At 40.6% G+C, this 22,784-nt stretch overlaps 1 protein-coding gene across 4 annotated transcripts in view; it reads left to right on the forward strand.

The window, feature by feature from the left end:
- Positions 1–1,467: 1,467 nt before the first annotated feature.
- Positions 1,468–22,784, forward strand: part of st18 (ST18 C2H2C-type zinc finger transcription factor) — an 81,712-nt gene continuing 60,395 nt past the window's right edge. For 2 of the 4 annotated variants that reach the window (XM_049480826.1, XM_049480829.1), the window contains exon 1: positions 21,958–22,590. The gene's annotated coding sequence lies outside the window, so the exon portion shown is untranslated. Of the gene's footprint in view, positions 1,651–4,141; positions 4,284–21,956; positions 22,591–22,784 lie in introns of those variants that run through there. The other 2 variants (XM_049480827.1, XM_049480828.1) reach the window with 2 other exon arrangements.

The following is a 22,784-nucleotide window of genomic DNA, read 5'->3' on the forward strand; positions in this document are numbered from 1 at the left end:
GACGTACGTTACTGTATTACTGAACATGATGACGACGTAACGTCTCTCAGATCTGATCTGCATTTTGTTATACGCTACGTCTTTTAGCACAAGATTCTTTCCTTAACCATTAAATTCATTTATATAAATTGATATATTTAAATCAAGTAAAAATCAAGTTAATTTCCTATACAAAATGTTCTAAATATATTTCCAACACGTAGAGTTATCATTTAATCTTCATCATGAAAAAGCAAACTAATACTTGAAATTTTCTCTTTTAAGTGTAAAATCTAACATTAACTACACACAGTGCTGGTTCAGCTCCTCGGTCCTCCAGGTGGATGGTGGTTTCCGGTTGAGAGTACGCTGTGCGTGGTTGGCTGCATGTGATTAGATCAGTGTGTGTTGAGGATGTGTAAAATTTAATTGTAAGTGTCCTTAAAAAGGATAATACAGGAGTGTTAGAGAATAGGGAGAATGCAGTGAACGTTTACATAGCTCTAAAATCTTAAACCCTACACAGGAAATTTGGCAGTGTTAAATCAACACTGATTAGTGTTAAACTTTACACTCTCAGTGTTAATTTAACACTAACAGTGTTGATTTAACACTGCCAAATTTCCTGTGTAGTCGGGTTGGATGATGAGATGGATGATCACAAGCCATCAAACCAAACTGAACTGCTTGTATTTTTGCACCAGGAGTAAAGCAGCATAAAGTTATCCAAAAGCAGTGTGTAAGACTGGTGGAGGAGAACATGATGCCAAGATGCATAAAAAAACTGTGATTAAAAACAACCAGGATTATTCCACCAAATATTGATTATTTCTGAACTCTTAAAACTTTATGAATATGAACTTGTTTTCTTTGCATTATTTGAGGTCTGAAAGTTCTGCATCTTTTTTGTTATTTCAGTCATTTCTCATTTTCTGTAAATAAATGCTCTAAATGAGAATATTTTTATTTGGAATTTGGGAGAAATGTTGTCTGTAGTTTATAGAATAAAACAACAATGTTCATTTTACTCAAACATAAACTTATAAATAGTAAAATCAGAGAAACTGATTCAGAAACTAAAGTGATCTCTTCATTTTTTACAGATAGTGAGTTGTTTTTGTACACGTGTGTAACACTCACAAAGTATCTAAAGTACTGATAAACATTTCTCAGCAGTTGTAAAAACTGTAATGTTAAATAATAATAGTTATAATAGTCTTATATAAGATATGTTAAATACTGTGTAATCTGTGGAGTCTGACAGTATCTGAGATGAATCCTGAAGTTTAACACAGAGTCTCTGTGTTTCTGAAACACAGAGAGGAAACGGGGGGCTGAGATCCGCCGAGCTCCAGCTGCTGAATCAAAAGCGTAACTGTGGAGAAACTGTGGAAGTTATGAGGAGAAAAACAGCAGAAAGTTTGTGTTAGAGGACGAGTCTTGTGTTGGCGGCGGCTCGGTGTCACTGTGTGCCTCCGCACCGCCGGCACACGGCCCCCTCTGTTCCCCGCTGACCCGTTTTGAATGGACAGCGTTTTCCTTTGTGTTCACCATCAAAACACCAGCAAAGTTAGTCAGCAAGTTACACAGCTTTTCTCCCGCCGGATTCCTCAAGCCTCCACTAAACCAACAATGTTTATCACCGCGCCGGAGCTGAGCGGCCTGCTGGAGGTACGTTACTGTAATACTGAATTTACTAGTGATTAATGGTGATTTGTGTGTGTTATTTTTATTTATTGTCTCTTAATGTAATAGAGCAGTGATTCTCAAACCTCAAACTGTAGTACAGGAACCACTGCTGGTGCTCAAACATCCCAAACTGTTACTCTTACTAGAGGATCTCAGATAAAATAATTCAGCTTTCATTAAAAGATTAAACAGTGAAATATCCGTTATAATCTGTATATAATCTACACTTCAGTCCTTCACTCTCAGAACTACAGTTTTATCATTATTAACATTATAAAGTTTGATTGGTCCTACAGTAAAACCCTGTGGAACACCACAAGATCTGCTCTATCAACCAACAGTTCACCATCAGTTCACTACAGTTTCTGCACTACAGTTAATTACAGATAAATAAGCTAGTGAACACTGTAGTTCACTGATCGACTCTCCTGTTGTTTATTTTCCTCTGTTTAAATCCTGATTCTGAGATTCTCAGTAGGATAAAATACTGTATTAACCAGAATCAATAATCAATCAAACTACTTATAAACCATAATACTAACTTACAGACTGTAAAAGAGCGGGAAAAAACTCCACACAACAGAAGAGAGAAGAACTATTGATAAGAGAAAGAAAGATACGAGGAGATGTATATATGTGTGGGTTATACGTCTATAGATTACTGTGTATAAATAAATAAATGTGTGTGTGGAGATACGTGTGTTTCTGTTACCTGGTGAAATGTATTGTACAGTAGGGATAAGTTGGAGGCTTTAGTTTGGTTATTGGTGAAAATCTCTGTAGTGAAGGAGAAGTATCGGTACCACTTTAAAAAAGACTACCTTTATAAAGGGTTTATAAATTAGATTATAACACTAATTATTGATTAGGTTGTAAATTACTTAAAAACCATTGATAAGCAGTTAAAACACATCAATTAAAAAAGCAACAGTAGCAACTTAGTCATTTAATTTATGGTAAATATTTAAATATACTTATAAATATATTAATATGACGGGTTTAATGCTGATTGATGGAAACACAAAGTAAAATCAGTATCTATAAAGATCTGAGGTTTGACAGTATAAACGAGTGTGGAATCAATACTGAATCACTACTTTACAAATTTTCAGCTCACTGTTGCCTTTTCTATTTATGTTATATATTAACTGTTTATTAATGGGTTTTAAAGTACTGGCATCCTAATTAATAACCATTAATAAACTCCTTTATAAACTGGTCATAAACGCTTTATAAGGGTTGTCTTATTTTAAAGTGTTAGTGAAGTATTAGTTAAATCCAAGCAACAAACAGAGTGTAGATCATGCAGAGCCTGAACTCTACTACAGTAATTCTACAGTAATTCTACAGTAATTCTACAGGAATAATAACTGTTTTTTATATATTCTACAATACCAGACGCTCCTCTCGTCCCTCAGCCCAGCAAATGTTAGGAAGTAAATAATGAATGTGAATTTTTATCTGATCTATTTTCTAATGGCAGAGAGAGGAGTGTGTGTGTGTGTGTGTGTGTGTGTGTGTGAGCGAGTGTGAATCCCTGGCACTTTTGATTTTACCTGAAGGCAAATGGTACAGATTTATACAAGTTATTTACAACAGGAGCCGCCGAGCCACAGCTCTGAAACTAGGCTGCAGATCAAAGGATTGTTTTGATCTCTGCTTAGCATATTTGTTTAACCTAGCCAGTGATTCTGCAAAGTGCACGAGCTTTTTGGTGATATGCAGAGCATCCTTTATCCTTCTTTCTCTTGTGTTAGCTCCGGATTTAAGTACTTTCTGTATTTAGGAGACAACTGGATTTGCCAGCTTTTGAAATTTAGTTGCCCACTGCTCGCAGTCTTGGCACTCAGAAATAGATAACTAGGTATGTAGCACCGCTAATCCTGATCGGCCTTGTAATAGTATTTGTGGACTGCACGGCACCCAATTAGGGCATAATGTGTTATTTTTGTTTCTGCTAAGTTGGATTAAATATGAAAATGTGGTTGTTGTGTTTTTTTTTTTGCTTGCTCTTCTTCCTGAATGTTTACTTTTTAATCTGCATATTCATAGGCTTTTTCTCTCTCTCTCTTTTTCTCTCTCTCTTTCCCTCCCCCCTCCCTGTATCCCTCTCTCTCTCTCTATTTCTCCTTTTTCTCTCTTTTTTCCTGTTTTTCCTTCCGCTCCCAAATTTCAGGAGAACTGTGCCCAACAGTTCACTTAGTGTCTGTCAGCTGAGACAATGTGAAAAGAGCAGGGTATGAAAAATAGCTGCAGAAATAGGGAAAGAAATTTTGCTAAGAAAGCCAAGAGTGAGAGAGAGTGTGTGTTTCTCTCTTTCTCTGTGTGTGTGTGTGTGTGTGTGTGTGTGTGTGTGCTTTACTCTGTGTGTTGGCGAGAGGAGCGTAGGTTTAGTGGCAGCAGGGAGTGAAGGGGCTAGATGGCTCACAAGAGGGATAAACCTGGAGAGTCATGCTGCAAATGTGTTTTACAGAACACAATGAAAGCAGCGGACAAAGCGATTGTGGCAAAGTCCTTTGGAAAATGGCAAAGCGGCTCTCGGAGGTCCAGGACCATGGAGAAGCCGGATGAGCCTTCGGAAGGCAGGGAAGAGGAGAGCTGTTCCAGCAGCACCTGTGAGTCGCCTGAAAAAGGCAAGAAATCACCACCTCAGCCTCCTCCTCCTCTCCTCTCCTCTCCTCCTCCTCTCCTCCTCTCCTCCTCCTCTCCTCTTCTCCTCTCCTCTCCTTCCTCCTGCTGTCGCACTAAACTTCTCCCTCACCGGCCGCTCTGTTATTAACCGTGACTTTTCCTCCTTTCCTCCTTTTCTCCTTCTTTTCTTCTGTTTTTTCTGTTTTTTTGTTGGATGCGTGCATTCAGAGGACGGCCTCCCCCTGGTAAACACACACACACACACACACACACACACACACAGCATTGTGTTAGTGGTGAGAATTCCTTTTGAAAGAAAGTGTTTCCCTAATGATAGAGCCCTGCCAAAAAAAAGAACGACTGAGAGAGAAAGAGAGAGAGAGAGAGAGAGAGAGAGAGAGAGACAAACAAAGCAGGAAAAAAACACAAAAAAAGGAAAAACAAAACAAATCAGTCACAGGTGCTCGGGAAAAGAGAGAGCGGAGTGAATGGTCACTGGAGTCCCCTAGGAGGCCTTTTAGCCGGAGCCAGTGCGGCGGTGGGTGGACTTTGTGAGAAGGATGTTTGTTTGGATCCAGGTGGAGCGCTTTACTGAGCATGCTCCTATAAACCCCATTCACATGCTAATTCAGCTCCAATGTAACTTTTATTTGTCTCACCCCGGCGCCGAGGACAATAATTACAGAGCGTTTTATCCGGCATTAAGACCGACGGCATCGGCAAATCCAAATAATCATCAGAATCGAATGAATGCGGATGTTTCTCTATCATTGTGATAAAGAGCGGAGTGTTTTGTGTGGAATATTTCCCCTCGTTTTGTTGTTCGTACACCTGATATTAAACCAGCGCTTCATTTCCATAGTCTGTTTATTTTTATTTTTATGAGATTTATCTCTGCTTAATCACTCTTAAACTGTGTGTGGAAGATCAGAAGGTCATGAATTATGAGTTAAACATCCAATCAGCGTCTGCTAAAGAGCTTTAATACGTTTTTATTTCATTAAAAATAGAAGAGAAAAGAAGAAAAGCACACAAACTGTACGAAACATCTACTTGATATGATATGATGTTTTTTTTATTGTACAATATTAAAACAAACAACAAGAGTTTTGGTTATAAACACATTAAATATCCACCTGCAGAAACAGGGGGCGCTGTTCACACTGGGCTCACATGAGGTGATGAGACTGAAGACTGGAGGCGGAGTGAGGTAGAGATAAGAGATAGAGGTCAATAATAAACACACACAAATACTCCTTCTGAGATTTATACATCATATTTATGTCATCTCTCTATACAAGGTAGACGTGGTTTGATATAGTAATGACTCTCTTAAACTTTATCCACATTATCTGTATGAGCTGTCTTTGGTACAAAAAGAGCTGTTTATATGAGTAAAGGTGCTACAACTGTTAATTTATTACAAAAAGAGGGTTTTACTCATTTTACTCAATTAGCAAAGTCTGGTTCCTTCATTATTTAAAAAACAACAGTGGAAAAAACACATTTGGAGAATATTGATCATCCTTATTTACAAAATAATATTCCTCTAGATGTATTTGTAAAATATGAACTTGACTATAAAATCTGACATAAGTGAGCAGATTCCTCATTCCGTTCTATCTTTATATCGCTCTCCTGTTTTCTCTTATCTCTCGGCTCTTTTCTCTGCAGTAATTGATAAGGACAGCAGGTGAGAGTGATCATGGAGAGTGATAGTATATTTGATTTGGTGTGCTCACTTCTAAACATTTTATAAAATCCTCACAGATTGGGAAACAGAGAGCATTTCAATCCTAATCAGTGATTCACAGAAGTCCCTGTGTTTTTGTTGTTGGACACATACTGAGACTTTATCTACACTGGATTCTGATTCTGTATTAAAGAGAGAGGCGTATCAGAGACCTAGACTTTAAATAAATCTGAGAAACAGGGATCTGGGGTTAGAGATCATTCTGTAGTTTCTGAGAATGTTGTGACTGGGCTCTATTTTAGTGATCTATAGATCGAGCGGTGTGATTTAGGCTGTCTGTGTGTCTTTGTTATCATAACGACGGGAAAAGTACACTCTGCACATCTCAAAATGCACCAAAGTCATGCACTAATTCTCTTAATTAATCATGGGTCTGTATAGGTTGTGTAACGTGAAATAATAAACCAATCAGCATGTCACTTCCTCATGTCACTTTAAGAAGCAGGTGCGCTCTGACTATTTAAAGGGCGCAGTGCTTCTGCACGTCTCAGCAGAGGGAACTGGTCTAAGAGAACAATAGATGGATGTGAAAATTAACTGTGGGTGGGGAGTAAGATAGCTATAAGCATTCCTGTGTGTCTTATACACTGAGTAATATAGCATCCATAGTATTTCTTTAACTAACGTTCAGATGCAGTTCTAAATTTCCATTTTAAAAATGGCAACAGAAAATATTTAATATATAAACATGAATTAATGCAGTTATTTTCTATTTTTTTTATTTTTTAAAACATAATTTTCAGTTTAGAAGCACAACTTTAACAGCGATACATTTTTAGTGAAAAGAGGTTAAAAAATCAGGAAACCCATCGTCAGACCCAAGAACAGGAACAGGAACACTAACAGTTCTCTCTGAGACAGATATCAGTCCTGAGTTTGTTTTATATATTTGGATTTATTGCAGAATAAACCTAATCCTGGAATAAATCGTCAGTGTGTTTCACCACTATATATCCTTTTTATTCCCCATCCAGACTCACACTTGCTTAACCTACATTTGGAAAAGCGGCCCAGTAATCCTCATTAAGTCGGCATGGATGTGAATTAAATGTATAATGCGTGAAATATCTTATGTGTATGTATCCATGTCCTCCTGGTTACCCGTCACACGAGCAATAAGCCAGCAATACTTTCAACAAACATGAATTATTTAATTCATTGATTATTTTTTAAGTATTTGAATAAATATATGTTTGGGAAACAGGGATGTGGGGTTAGAGATCATTCTGTTCTCATTGCAGAATTAAATTAATATTAGACTGTTGAGTGGCAGTGAGAATATGTGAACTTGTTCAGTGGGAACTTAAACGTAAATTAAACCCATTGTAATTTTAGTGATAGACGAGTCATCAACCGTGCAGCTTGATTTAGGGTGTGTCAGTGTGTCTTTGCTATCATAACGACAGGAAAAGTACATCTTGCATGACTTCAAAACGACTGAAAACAAATGATCTTAATTAATCATGGTTGTGGTTAATTTTAGGCGTAATGTGAAATAAACAGAATCAGAGTGTCTCTTGCTCATCATTCTCTTTCAGAACCAGGTGAGCTCTGACTTTGGCAGATGTTATATCTATCACTTGAGCGATACTTCATACAAACAAACAAGTTACTGAATGAATTGTTTATTTTAGTATATTTTGTGATATTGATTTTCTGTATTTATGTCTGTATTGTCATTGCTTTGTTTTCTGGTGGCAGTCAGAGCGTTTCTGGCGTCTGTAACTCGGTGTTTTGCCATTATTGTAGAGTTTTAGTCTCTGGGGCGAGTGTTGGGTGTTCTGAGTCTGGGTCTTGGCCTGGTTTCTGGCGGTAGGGCGGCGTGTGCGGTGGGTCACCCGGTTTGTCCGTTTCTCAGAGGTGCGGCGCTGCAGCTCCGGAGAGGCTGTTTCCATGCCTGGCTATCTGCTCTGCATAAATAACATCAAAGGCATTGTCATCTGCACCTTTTGGATTGCCTTTCTGAGCCTATTGAAACCGCCTGTCCCTCGGAGACAATGCTGCAGTCTGTGCCATAACCCTACATTACCCAGCGTGCACTGCAGTCAGAGCGGGAATAGCAGCCTGGCACCAACCCGCAAAAATACCAGCTACAACAAAACTACCTCCTCTATACAGCAAACGCCAAGTTCATTTCCTACAGAGAATTTCACTCTCCTTCCTACAGAGAGTCAGTGTGATTCTGCAGCTGAATTACTGACTCTACACTGTGGATCCTGTAGAAACATCTACAGAGACCACAACATTTACCCCAGCATTACTGTATTTATTATACAGGTAGGCAGGTAGGTACTGGGGCTGCACGAAATATATCGTTTAAGCATCGTCTGCATCGTGATGTGCGCATGAGCAATAGTCACATCACAGGACATGTGACGCCACTTAAAGCAATTAAATCAAACACGTCAGGTTTTAATGTTTTGATTCTTGAACAAGAAGTAGATACACAGCGCTGTCTCTGTGTCTGTGTGAGTGACAGACTGCTGCTGCCTGAGAAGCGTGAGGGGGAGGGAGAGCGTGAGGGGGAGGGGTTTCAGGAGTAAACACGAGGTAACCGCATGGCCTCCATCCACATGGTTGGGCACGTGCTTGTAAACGTGAGCACGTGTGTAAAGTTGTGCTCCTCAGTCCAGCACAGTTTATCAGTGCAGATATTTCCAGTTACAGCTGAATTCACACTTTTAATCCCAGAAAAACAAACGCTCTTATTTACCTCCAAACTTCAGGTAGCTTCAGAGTTCATCACTCACTACACACCTTCAAGATTTCTGTGTCCGTAGAAGAAATCACATTTAATACAGGAGGTTTACATGCATTATCTCCTTATTCTTTAGCTTCTATGAAAACAAGAAAACAATTTCATATTCATAAAGTTTTAAGAGTTCAGAAATAATCAATATTTGGTGGAATAATCCTGGCTGGTTTTTAATCACAGTTTTAATTTCATGCATCTTGGCATCATGTTCTCCTCCGCCAGTCTTACACACTGCTTTTGGATAACTTTATGCTGCTTTACTCCTGGTGTAAAAATTCCAGCAGTTCAGTTTGGTGGTTTGATGGTTTGTGATCATCCATCTTCCTCTTGATTATATTCCAGAGGTTTTTAATTTGGTAAAATTAAAGAAACTCATCATTTTTAAGAGTATATAAACGGTATATAAACTGAGCCCTGAGTGTTCTCTTATTGCTTCTCTCTTTATCAGCAGGAATAAATAAAGTTGTGTTGTCTGTGTTGAAGTTCAGCTGCTGTAAGATTTAGTCTGAAAGTTCTGGGCGCCGGTCTCTACACGCTCCTCCTTCACTCTGCTGCAGCGGGTGGAAGCCCTGTAAGTGTTCCTGCAGCCCTAAGCCTGTTTGGGAGCTGCGATTGAGCCGTTCGTCAGTGTGAAATCGTATCCGGTACTGGTTCTGTGATCATTCTCTGAGACTCTTGTTAAATGGTTTACTTGGCACTTTCGCCAGCGTTCGCTGCAGATAGCGAAGGCATAAAGACTGGCCTTGATCGGATTAACCGTGCAACGGCATGATGTAACTCTTTGTCTTTGTTTGTGAGGCATGTGTTCTTTGGAATGGTGCAACCGCTGCTTAACTCCCAATTTAGGACACTTGAGACACTTGTGACCAATGAGGGAAAAACAGGAGTGAAAGTTTGGGAAGTGGTGCGGCGGAGAGTGCGATTGTGCGAGGGTTTCTTCTGCTAGTGCTTTGTTATTTCACCGGCGCAGGATTAGCGCCTTGTTTGGGAACACTAAGTTGTCATAGACAGTTACTTGCCTGTGCCCACGTACTCACTGTCAACAGTTCCAAACCCCGGAAAAACCAAAGGATAAAGCTCATTTAAAAACATACGCACACTTAGACACACACACACACACACACACACACACACACACACACACACACCAGCTGCTGCAACAGTACTCTGAATGCGTTTGAAGACGACTTTACTGAGGAGTGGGAAGCACATCTTTCTGTTCAGTAATTGATTTAAAACCTTGATGCACATAATCCCCGCACTCTTGATTAAACACATAACTAGTGCAAATGAGTTCTAATTTCTTAACCTGTTTACTCCATCCAGCACAGCCTCATTGTGCCGCCCCGGAAATAAATAAATAAATAAATAAGCACTTAACCACTTTATCTCACTTTATCTGTAAAGACGCGAGACGTTATCGTCCTGAGATCTCCTGCAGCCGAAGCCGCTCCTCTCCACGTCCACAGCCAACCCTGTTCCTCCTGTATACTAGAAAGAAGCAGAAATGTCTGCATTTTACTGGAGGTTTAGATGCTTGTTTATCACTTTTAAATACCGTCATCTTTGCCGAAATCCTCTCTCAAAAGAACCTTTCACTTGCTGGAATAAATTCAAATTAAAATTTAAATCCTTCTTTGCATTTCCTCAGCCTCTTTTAAAATAGCTGGCTCCTTTTAGAAAGCTGTTTATGTAGTGATCTGCTCATAATCCAGTTTGTTTCTCAACAGCAAAAAAAAGAGTGAGAGAGAGAGAGAGAGAGAAAGAGAGAGAGAGAGAGAGAAAGAGAGAGAGAAAGAGAGAGAGAGAGAAAGAGAGAGAGAAAGAGAGAGAGAGAGAAAGAGAGTGAGAGAGAGAGAGAGAAAGAGAGTGAGAGAGAGAGAGAAAGAGAGTGAGAGAGAGAGAGAGAAAGAGAGTGAGAGAGAGAGAGAGAGAGAGAAAGAGAGAGAGAGAGGCACAGAAACGGTATTATCAGGATCTCGGGGAGATGATGCGAGGAGTCAGAAGAAGTCAGGATCTGGGGGGCAACTTTTCAAAGTGTTAAATCTGACGAATGATGCAAATGCGCTTTGATGGAGGACTTTGACGGAACACGAGAATTTGACTTGCAAATGCTAATAGATCATTGTGCTGCCAGAACTCTGATGTATCGCGAGTCTTTCGTGATCTTCAAGCAGCGAAAAAAGAGACAATATGAGATCTCAACAAATAGGTCGCGAGCAATACTGGAGCTTTACTCTGATATACGGAGACGGACGGGTGGAGGAGTTCCGGCTCTGGGTTCAGGTTTAGAATTGGTTCGGGTTCAGGTTTAGGTTTAGGTTTAGGTTTAGGTTTAGAATGGGTTTGAGTTTGGGTTTAAGTTTGGGTCTGGGTTTTGGTCTGGGTTCGGGTTTGGGTTTAGGTTTAAAATAGGTTTGCGTTTGGGTTCGGGTTTAGAATGGGTTTGAGTTTGGGTTTGAGTTTGGGTCTGGGTTTTGGTCTGGGTTTGGTATTGGGTTTAGGTTTGGTTTCCATCCATCCATCTGTTTACCAGCTAGTAGGCAGGCTGCACTGTGGAATAAACTGTGTTCTTGAACAAACCAGAATAAACAATAAACAGGTAGCTGCCCCATTAAATTAGCAATCCGCCAAAGTCAGAGCTCACCCGACTCTATAAAGCACACTGATTATAAGGTGAATGTTAAGGCAGGGTGATATTAGCTAGCAGTTCATCCCATGTAGTTTTTTTAATGTGGTAAACACACAGACTACAGATCAATATACTCAACTGCTAGTGCTTAGCGCTGTGGTTAGCGGCTAATGCTAATGCTGTTGGAGAACTAAACTGAATCTCCTGTATAACTCTGTACTTCAGTGGAGTGTCTTTACTGCTCCTTAATACCTGACTGATAGAATTCATACATAAGGAGCACCGGATTATAAGCAGCTCTGATGATTTTTGGGGAAAATTAAAGGATTTTAAGTGCAGCTTATAATGCAAAAAAATACAGAATTGAACACTGTGAGAGTAATTTAACACTGTAATTTTCTGTGTAGTCTACAGAGAATAAGAAGGTCTGGGAATTCTGGGTAAATCTGCGGCGCATCCTGTATTATTGTTGTGTTGTGGTCGAGACTTTGAAATAAACAAATCAACAGCGTTTAGAGACTGACCTTTTCCCCCTGTTTTCTCCTCTTTTCTCTGACGAATTCAGTTTGCCGTTCAAAAGGACAAATCATACAGAAGACCTTATTAAGGTTTATGTTGGAGTGCCCTAGATTAGAGTTATTGTTAGCGAACAAATTATAATTGTATCTCCTGAAAAGTTAGCAAAGATCTAAACAAAAGGAAATCAATGGCGGAGGGCCATTAATCACTCCAAGCGGGCTACTTGTGCCGAAGAAACTTACCTCATAATCAATGTCTTTGTTTTGCTGAAAGGGCATTTGCATGCTGATTCAGTGTGGTGTATTGGATGCAATCAAAACATTGTCATCCACATTAATAAGTGGGTTATTTGTACTCTCAAGGGTGCCGCTGAATAGTGCTGACAAACCCCGGCGTTGTGGCGCTCGAGTTTTAAAGGCCAATCCCACTGTGCAAGAATCAGGAGAAAATTCTCAAAAGAGATTGTGAAGAGAGAACTCCAGTGCCGAGCGCCACAAACTGCCTTTATTAAACACCGCGCCGCAACACCAGAGCATCTTCAGGAAATCTGGGGCTGAAACGCTCGGCTCAAACCGACACGCTGCAGATTTTTCATCAGGAATTAAAATCAACTTATTGGTTTTGATTAATTGTTGGATATGAATATTGTTATTTTTCTGTTTATTTATACCCCACAATGTAATCTTAATCATTTTAACTGCTTTTTATATACAGCTCTGAAAAAAGAATTAAGAGAGCACTTCAGTTTCTGAATCAGTTTCTCTGAATTTGCTATTTATAGGTAAAAAATACAGAGCTTTCAGACCTCAAATAAAATATTCATAAAGTTTTAAGAGTTCAGAAATAATCAATATTTGCTGGAATAACCCTGGTGGTTTTTAATCACAGTTTTAATTTCATACATCTTGGCATCATGTTCTCCTCCACCAGTCTTACACACTGCTTTTGGATAACTTTATGCTGCTTTACTCCTGGTGCAGAAATTCAAGCAGTTCAGTTTGGTTTGATGGTTTGTGATCATTTTTAAGTGCTCTTTTATTTTTTTACAGAGTTGTATGTTTAAAGTGGGCTTAATATGAAAAGTATATTACTTCTAGAATTAAGATCTACATGTACTTAATGCAACTAAAGAGCACTACACTTTTAAATGCGTTTTCTCTGTTTAATATCTGTCGTTGATTTAGCTGTATGAGTATAAGTGCTTTATTCTGGTTATATACGGATTTGTTTACAGTTTACATGGGATTTTAGGTTCTATTTGCCACATCTGATTAAATATACTGAGTTTCTGAATCCCAGAATGCACTGGGTGTGTGTATGTTGTGTATGTTCCTGTAGGAACGCTTCGTCTGAGTATTTGTATTTTCTTTAGCATATGAATCTTCTGCTTCTGTTTGAATTATGTTTGAATAAGTAAGAAATATCTTATTTCACTTCGTTGGGATTTGCATCATGAATATTGATTTTTCCAGGGAGGGAAGCTGCTTATGAAAATAGAGCGACTTTTCTTTGTTTAGAATTTAAAAAGTCATTTGTTTGAGGTTGATTACATTTCATAGCCAAACATTACTGTGTGTGTGTGAGAGTGTGTGTGTGTGTGTGTGTGTGTGTGTGAGAGTGTGTGTGTGTGTGTGAGGGGTCAGGCAGTTACTGTGTGCAGAAGGAATGACGGGTTACTGGTTGCTCTGATTCACTGTAATGTTCTCAGGGGTTTCCTCAGCAGGACTGCAGGGACATGTTGAGCATTTTGCATTCACGTGCAAATTATGCAGTTTACTAATCCGAAAGGTTAAATGAATCAAAATTAAACTAATTTTTCACTGCTGTTTTACACTCACATGTCAGCAAGACAGAGTAACCTGCCAGACAGACAGACATCAGACAGACAGATATCAGACAGACAGATATAAGATACTGGAGTCAGATATTGGTCTCATTAAAAACAGTGTGAACAGATTAAATAAACATTAGGTTGGGTGAGAAAGTTGGATTAGGGGAAAGTTTAGACGGGGTTTAGAGTGTCTGTATCTGATCAGTCAGGTCTGGTGGAGAGTTCAGTCTGATAATCAGAGTTTAGATCATGTCAGTAGTGTGAGTAGTGTCAGTAGTGTGAGTAGTGTCAGTAGTGTGAGTAGTGTCAGTAGTGTGAGTAGTGTCAGTAGTGTGGGTAGTGTCAGTAGTGTGAGTAGTGTGGGTAGTGTCAGTAGTGTGGGTAGTGTCAGTAGTGTGAGTAGCGTCAGTAGTGTGGGTAGTGTCAGTAGTGTGGGTAGTGTCAGTAGTGTGGGTAGTGTCAGTAGTGTGGGTAGTGTCAGTAGTGTGGGTAGTGTCAGTAGTGTGAGTAGTGTGGGTAGTGTCAGTAGTGTGAGTAGTGTCAGTAGTGTGGGTAGTGTCAGTAGTGTGAGTAGTGTCAGTAGTGTGGGTAGTGTCAGTAGTGTGGGTAGTGTCAGTAGTGTGAGTAGTGTCAGTAGTGTGGGTAGTGTCAGTAGTGTGGGTAGTGTCAGTAGTGTGGGTAGTGTCAGTAGTGTGGGTAGTGTCAGTAGTGTCAGTAGTGTGAGTAGTGTCAGTAGTGTGAGTAGTGTCAGTAGTGTGGGTAGTGTCAGTAGTGTGGGTAGTGTCAGTAGTGTCAGTAGTGTGGGTAGTGTCAGTAGTGTGGGTAGTGTCAGTAGTGTGAGTAGTGTCAGTAGTGTGGGTAGTGTCAGTAGTGTCAGTAGTGTGGGTAGTGTCAGTAGTGTGGGTAGTGTCAGTAGTGTGAGAAGTGTCAGTAGTGTGAGTAGTGTCAGTAGTGTGGGTAGTGTCAGTAGTGTCAGTAGTGTGGGTAGTGTCAGTAGTGTGGGTAGTGTCAGTAGTGTGAGTAGTGTCAGTAGTGTGGGTAGTGTCAGTAGTGTCAGTAGTGTGGGTAGTGTCAGTAGTGTGGGTAGTGTCAGTAGTGTGAGTAGTGTCAGTAGTGTGAGTAGTGTCAGTAGTGTGGGTAGTGTCAGTAGTGTGGGTAGTGTCAGTAGTGTGAGTAGTGTCAGTAGTGTGGGTAGTGTCAGTAGTGTGAGTAGTGTCAGTAGTGTGAGTAGTGTCAGTAGTGTGGGTAGTGTCAGTAGTGTGAGTAGTGTCAGTAGTGTGAGTAGTGTCAGTAGTGTGGGTAGTGTCAGTAGTGTGAGTAGTGTCAGTAGTGTGGGTAGTGTCAGTAGTGTGAGTAGTGTCAGTAGTGTGGGTAGTGTCAGTAGTGTGGGTAGTGTCAGTAGTGTGAGTAGTGTGAGTAGTGTGGGTAGTGTCAGTAGTGTGAGTAGTGTCAGTAGTGTGAGTAGTGTCAGTAGTGTGAGTAGTGTCAGTAGTGTGGGTAGTGTCAGTAGTGTGAGTAGTGATCTACAGCAGCAGCAGGTCAGGGGTTAAAGCTTATTGATGTGTGTGGGAACTGAAGGCCGGCCCATCTGCTCCATGCTTTTTCCTGGATGAGTCTTTGCCCTGATTGGTCAGATCTGTTTTGGAGGCAGATGGGGGAGGGGCCTGATGTGAATATAATTGGAGAAAAGTGGCAGCATGTTTTATCACCTCAACAGTAAAGAAAATAATTTTATATACAAGGTTTCCTTCAATTTTTTTAAGTAAATTCAACTTATCTGGTCTTACAGTGCAGCTAATGACGCTTCAACTCCTCTCAGCACAGCAAACTAAAGACACGCCCCCATCTGTACGGACACGCCCTCAGAGATATTTTTACTGTTTTACCCCATTCTGCACTAGTAGTTTATTTACTGTACACTGTTCTGTCCGGCTGTCTGTCTGTCCATCCATCTGTGTGTCTGTCTGTCTGTTTGTCTGTAGTCTGTAGGTGGTGTAGTTGGTGTAGTTGGTGTAGGTGGTGTAGTTGGTGTAGGTGGTGTAGCTGGTGTAGGTGGTGTAGGTGGTGTAGTTGGTGTACAGTGTGATCAGATGCAGTGGTGCGAGTGGTGAGTAGGTGGTGTAGGTGGTGCGAGTGGTGAGTAGTTGGTGTAGCTGGTGTAGGTGGTGTAGTTGGTGTAGCTGGTGTAGCTGGTGTAGGTGGTGTAGGTGGTGTAGCTGGTGTAGGTGGTGTAGTTGGTGTAGGTGGTGTAGTTGGTGTAGCTGGTGTAGCTGGTGTAGGTGGTGTAGTTGGTGTAGGTGGTGTAGTTGGTGTAGCTGGTGTAGGTGGTGTAGCTGGTGTAGCTGGTGTAGTTGGTGTAGCTGGTGTAGCTGGTGTAGGTGGTGTAGCTGGTGTAGCTGGTGTAGGTGGTGTAGGTGGTGTAGGTGGTGTAGTTGGTGTAGGTGGTGTAGGTGGTGTAGTTGGTGTAGTTGGTGTAGCTGGTGTAGCTGGTGTAGGTGGTGTAGTTGGTGTAGCTGGTGTAGCTGGTGTAGCTGGTGTAGGTGGTGTAGCTGGTGTAGGTGGTGTAGTTGGTGTAGTTGGTGTAGCTGGTGTAGCTGGTGTAGGTGGTGTAGGTGGTGTAGTTGGTGTAGCTGGTGTAGGTGGTGTAGCTGGTGTAGGTGGTGTAGTTGGTGTAGGTGGTGTAGCTGGTGTAGTTGGTGTAGCTGGTGTAGGTGGTGTAGGTGGTGTAGTTGGTGTAGCTGGTGTAGGTGGTGTAGTTGGTGTAGCTGGTGTAGTTGGTGTAGTTGGTGTAGGTGGTGTAGTTGGTGTAGGTGGTGTAGGTGGTGTAGGTGGTGTAGTTTGGTAAAGGCGTGTTTTACTGTGTTTTCACTGCTGGATTAGTGATCCGGAGTCGTCCGGGTTCAGTCTTTGATCTGAAAACGTGGATCAGCTGTTCCGGCTGAAGTACGGATCCGGAGTCAGCGGATATCAGATGTGTAGGTTTTTCAGAGGCAGGTAAACAGTGGGGCGCAGCCACGTTTAACTTTGCTTACATAATTGGCGGACTAATGCAAAAAGCTTTTAGACGCTGCGTGTGACCTGCTGTGATACTTTTATAAATGCAATCAAACATTTTTTTTCCTCTGAAAACACGACGTTTTCTTCTGAAAATGTGAACCTTTGTTTGACATGTCATTTCATCTCGCCCACTTTTGCTTTCATTCTGCCTCTAATATTCACGATTGTTGTGTGTGAGTGTGTGACTGTGTGTACACGTGTGTGTGTGTGTGTGTACATATGTGTGTGTGTGTCTTTTGTCTTTTATAAAACCCCAATATGAACAGTCAGGAGCAGTAGTGTCTCGTCTCGCTGTAATGGATTGAATTCCAGGGGTGACGGGGTTCATATAACCTGTAGATGAAGATGATGCTGCTTGTTGTGTTTAATTCTGTCAGTGGTGTGTTTTGTTTAGTAGTTTAACACACACACACACACACACACTCACTCACACACACACACACACACACACACACACACACTCACTCACACACACACACACACACACACACTCACTCACACACACACACACACACACACACACACACACTCACTCACACACACACACACTCACACACACACACACACACACACACACTCACACACACTCACACTCACACACACTCACACTCACACACACACACTCTCACTCACAGGGTCAGGACACTGAGATTTTCCAGACATCATATGATAAGAGGATACTTCTTCACAAATGTAGTTCAGATTAAATAAATAATTATAATAATAATGGAAAAAAAGAGAGATCACTTAAAAATGATGAGTTTCTTTGATTTTACCAAATTAAAAACCTCTGGAATATAATCAAGAGGAAGATGGATGATCACAAACCATCAAACCACCAAACTGAACTGCTTGAATTTTTACACCAGGAGTAAAGCAGCATAAAGTTATCCAAAAGCAGTGTGTAAGACTGGTGGAGGAGAACATGATGCCAAGATGCATGAAATTAAAACTGTGATTAAAACCAGGATTATTCCACCAAATATTGATTATTTCTGAACTCTTAAAACTTTATGAATATGAACTTGTTTTCTTTGCATTATTTGAGGTCTGAAAGTTCTGCATCTTTTTTGTTATTTCAGTCATTTCTCATTTTCTGTAAATAAATGCTCTAAATGAGAATATTTTTATTTGTAATTTGGGAGAAATGTTGTCTGTAGTTTATAGAATAAAACAACAATGTTCATTTTACTCAAACATAAACCTATAAATAGTAAAATCAGAGAAACTGATTCAGACACTGAAGTGGTCTCTGCATGTTTTACAGAGCTGTAGATCTGTTAGATTATAAGTGCAGGTTAGTGAAGGTAAAGTCAGATTCGAGTCAAAACCCTTTTTTTATTTTGTGAAGAATGTGACTTAAGTCCAGTAAAACCTCGTATGATCAGTGGATAGTTCTTCACCCGTGTCGTTCAGATTATATAAAATAATAATAATAAATAAATGATAGAAGCTGAGTTTTATTTTGTAATGGTATCAAACAGGCAGCAGATCTGTCGTCTCTTCTGGTGTTCGTTCTTCCTGAGTGACGAACCTACAGAAAGCTGTCGAGCAATTAGACTTTTAAATGAAATCTCGTCTCAGATCAGATCAACGGCCAAGAAACCTTAAGCAGCGGCTCGGCCTTCTGTTCCCGAACAGCCACGCGGGTCTGCTGGAGGCTCACGCGCTCACGCGGCCTCAGGAGACCAGAACAAAACGCCCGGCAGATACCAGCTTTCCCCACGCGGGGGGGGGGGGGGGGGGGCGGGGGGGGGTTTACACACACACACACACAAACACACAAACACACTACACACACACACAATGACACACACTAGCTGGGAGTGTCCTACAGCGAGACACCCCTCATGGTTTTCACTCATTTTGAGGACTTGCCCAGAAGCACCCCCTGCCCTCTGTAACACACACACACACACACACACACACACACACCCGCAGACTCTCATGCCCCCCCCCTCCTCTCATTGCTTGACTCCTCCCAGAAGTGTGGCTCTTTGTCATTCTAATCTGGCCTGTATTTGTTAAACGCTCGCGCTCTGTTTGCTCTTGTTAAAGGCCACGAACACATCTCTGTGTGTGTGTGTGTGTGTGTGTGTGTGTGTGTATAGTGTGTATAGTGTGTATAGTGTGTGTGTGAGTTAGCTCGTCTGTGTGTGTTTGTTTTAGTACATTTTCAGGCCAAATCCAGTCCTGGCTCTGTGTAATCAGCAGGTAATATCAGGGCAGTGCTCAGTAGTGATGATGGTGAACAGTGAGCAGATCACTCTCTGGTGTGAAGTGTTTACAGTGTTTTAGAGGTTCTGCTCAGGAACACAAACCACTTTATACAGTGAGAGTAATCTGAGCTGCTTCTGTTTAGTTTAGTGTAAATTCTTTTATTTCTTTAATTTCTGAGGTTAATTTAGTTTAGATTCAGGTTTAATTTTAGACTAAAGCTTTAGAAATTTAGAGAGATTAATTATGGTATAATATATATGCAGATATACAACTATTATATGTAGATCTATTTAAGATGTATTAAAGCCTTGCAGAACATTTTATTTAAAATAGTAATAGTAGTATATTATCACTCTCAGAACCAATGGGCCTTTTAGTGTAGTTTAACTTTAATTAAAACTTTATTTTATTTTTTTAAAGTAGCAGCTGAATTTTGTTAAACGCTGTTATTAATGCGTGATTTAAAGCAGATGATTTAAAACTTATATTAATTTATATAAGTATTACATTATATAACTTATTAATTTATATTAAATTATTAAATCTTAAGTTATGAATTTTAATTAAGTTTTGTTCTCATTTAAAGTTTTTGTGTTAAAAACATATAAAACATATGGCAAACAAATCTGTCTGCAGATTTTTTAATAGAACATTATTTTAGTTTTCTGTACAGGAAATTTCACAGGTTGTAACTCAATTTAAAATTCACACAGGTCCCTTCTATTTCTGTTTGTTTAGGCTTATAATGAATCTGTTTTTTCCTTTATGTTGCCATAATTTCATGATGAATTGATATATAGAAATGGAAATGCTCCAAAATAACAAAAATAAGTATTTTTAAATTAATAAAATGTTTTCTTCTTCTGTAAAGTTGCTGTTTTAATTACAGTGACAATATATATGCATATAATTATTTTTTACTACATAATTCCATACTGTATCATATACAATATAATATAAACTATATATTCTATATAATTGCATAATTAATATATATGCATATAATAGATGTAAAACTGACCCAGTGTCCCTGAACTGTATGAAAACAAACCTGTGTGTGTGTGTGTGTGTGTTTACTAAAGTCAGCAGGCTGCAGGGCCGCGGTGACGTCAGTACGATTAGGGCCTTTGTCACACACTGCCTGCGTGATGCCCTACAACCCCCCTGTTACACACACACACACACACACACACACACACACACACACACGGTGTGTCTGCAGGGCCTGTGATGTAGCGGAGCTGTGTTTGTGTGTGTGTGTGTGTGTGTGTGTGTGGAAGTCTACTGGGAGGAATTACTCCTAATTACTGTAATAATTACTGTAATAATTACTGTAATAATTACTGTAATAATTACTGGGGCTGCAGTCTTTCCTACTCTCCCAGTGAACCCAGTGAAATCACCGGCTCATCTTCAGGCCCACTGTCTGTCTGATCTGTGTGTTCAGATCTCAGTCAGGAAAAACACAGTAAAACAGTAAAGTAATATTTTATATTATTATTATTATTATTATATTAATAGTAATAGGTGCGGGGAGCGAGGTGAGGCCGGGGGACGGGTGAGGGACGAGAGGAGAGCGGCGCGAGAGTTTGTGGCAGCGCGACGTGGCAGAGCTTTCATTACGTCTGCTCTCGCTTGTTGTTTCCGTGGCAATAAAGTGGCAGACACTGAAACTGGTCTGTTGAGCCATTGTTATCATCCCCGGCCATCTGCTGCCGAGGAGTGACATTCCGTCTCATTTGCATCATGACTGATATGGGGAGGCGGGGTGAATATTGGGGGTGGGGGTAAGAGAGTGTGTGGAGGGGGGGGGGGGGGGTGTATTGGAAGGGCATATGCCCAAACACTATGATGAAGATAATATAAGTGAAAGTTTTTTTTGTGCACACACACACACACACAGTCTCATAAAGACACACACACACACACACACACACACACACACACACACACACACACACACACAGTCTCATAAAGACACACACACACACACAACTTAAAATACAAACATATATTAATGAGAGTGTAAATATATATATATATATATTTGACAGTGTCTCTCTCTGTTTCTGTCTTGTGCTCTTTTTGTAGATTTACACAGATTTATACAGCTTTTCCCTCGTGTGTGTAATAATAATAATAATAATAATAATAATAATAATAATAATAATAATAATCATAATAAGCTAACTAAATCAGTGTGTAAAAGAAAGAGTGAGAGAGATTGAGATAAAGAGAAATGAAAAGAGATAAAGAGATACAGACACACATACATATATATCCACACACTCACACACACATAAGGAAAAAGAAAACCTAAACAAATCAGTGTAAATGAGTAAAAGATAGAGAGAGAAAATTTAAAACAAAGAGAGAAAAGAGAGACGCACACAAGTGAAGAACTAAATAAATCAGTGTAAACGTGAAGAAAGAGTGAGAGAGAGAGTGAGATATAGAAAAAAATAAAGTTGATCAAGATAAAGAGAGAGAGATTAGGAGAAACAGAAAAGGAGATGCAGACAGACACCTAAAGAAAACTAAATAAATCAGTGTAACTGTGTAGAGAGTGCATGAGAGAGAGAGAGAGAGAGAGATAAAGACACACTATCCCATAGACACAAACACACACACACACACACACACACTCTCACACACACACTCACACACACACACACACACACACACTCTCACACACACACTCTCACACACACACAGGGAGGAAAAAGCTAAATAAATCAGTGTAAGTGTGCAGAGAGAGAGAGAGATAAAGAGAATGAGAGAAAGATAAGGAGACAGAGAGAGAGAGAGAGATAAAGTGAGAGAAAGAGAGATAAAGTGAGAGAGAGAGAGAGAGAGAGAGAGAGAGAGAGACGGGCGTCTGTTCCTCCCCTCCGTGGGCCGGTTTGTATGTTTTGCGGATGTGGGAGTGGTGTTAGGAGAGTGTGTGTGTGTGTCTGTTTGTGCGTGTGCGTGCATGCGCATGTGTGTGTGTGTGTGTGTGTGTGAGAGTGTGTGTGTGTGTGTGTGTGTGTGTGAGTGGTGGAGGGCTGCTGCTGCTGTTGATGTGCAAATGTGCATCATATTGAAGGCTGGTGAATAGGGAGGGTGTGACGTGGACGGCGGAGTGGAGCGCAGGTGCTTATCGCCGGGCTGTCACACACACACACACACACACACACTCTCTCACACACACTCTCACACACTGTCATATTCCTGGGGACTTTACCTTTCAAAAAGCTCCAGCCTCCGCAGGCAGAGCAGCAGCAGCAGCGTCCTCCCGCCGGCCAGCGGAGCTCCAGCCCTCCTCAACTTCTCCATCAGCAGCAGCAGCAGCAGCAGCAGCAGGTGTGTGTGTGTGTTCCTCTCTCTGCTCATATTCTCACCTTATACACACACACACCCCGTCACACACACCGCACCGGCGTCCGAGCGCGCTGGGACATCAGCGGGACATCAGCGGGACATCAGCGGGACATCAGCGGGACATCAGCGGGACCGCACTGATTCTGGACTGAGTGAAAGTGGTGCGTTTCTTTACTCTTTCATTTCAGTTTATTCTCTTTATTTCTTTACTCTAAATCTTTAATTTCTCTTTGCTCTGATTTTAAAGCTCCATCTGCTGTGATTCGTCTCGTCTGTTGTGTGTATTGCTGTTTATATTTTTTACTTTTTCACTTTTTTTCTGACTTTATCAGAATTTTCAGATCTTTTTCTGATC

The sequence above is a fragment of the Astyanax mexicanus genome, chromosome 6 (assembly GCF_023375975.1).
Source record: "Astyanax mexicanus isolate ESR-SI-001 chromosome 6, AstMex3_surface, whole genome shotgun sequence".
Classification (NCBI taxonomy): Eukaryota; Metazoa; Chordata; class Actinopteri; order Characiformes; family Acestrorhamphidae; genus Astyanax; species Astyanax mexicanus.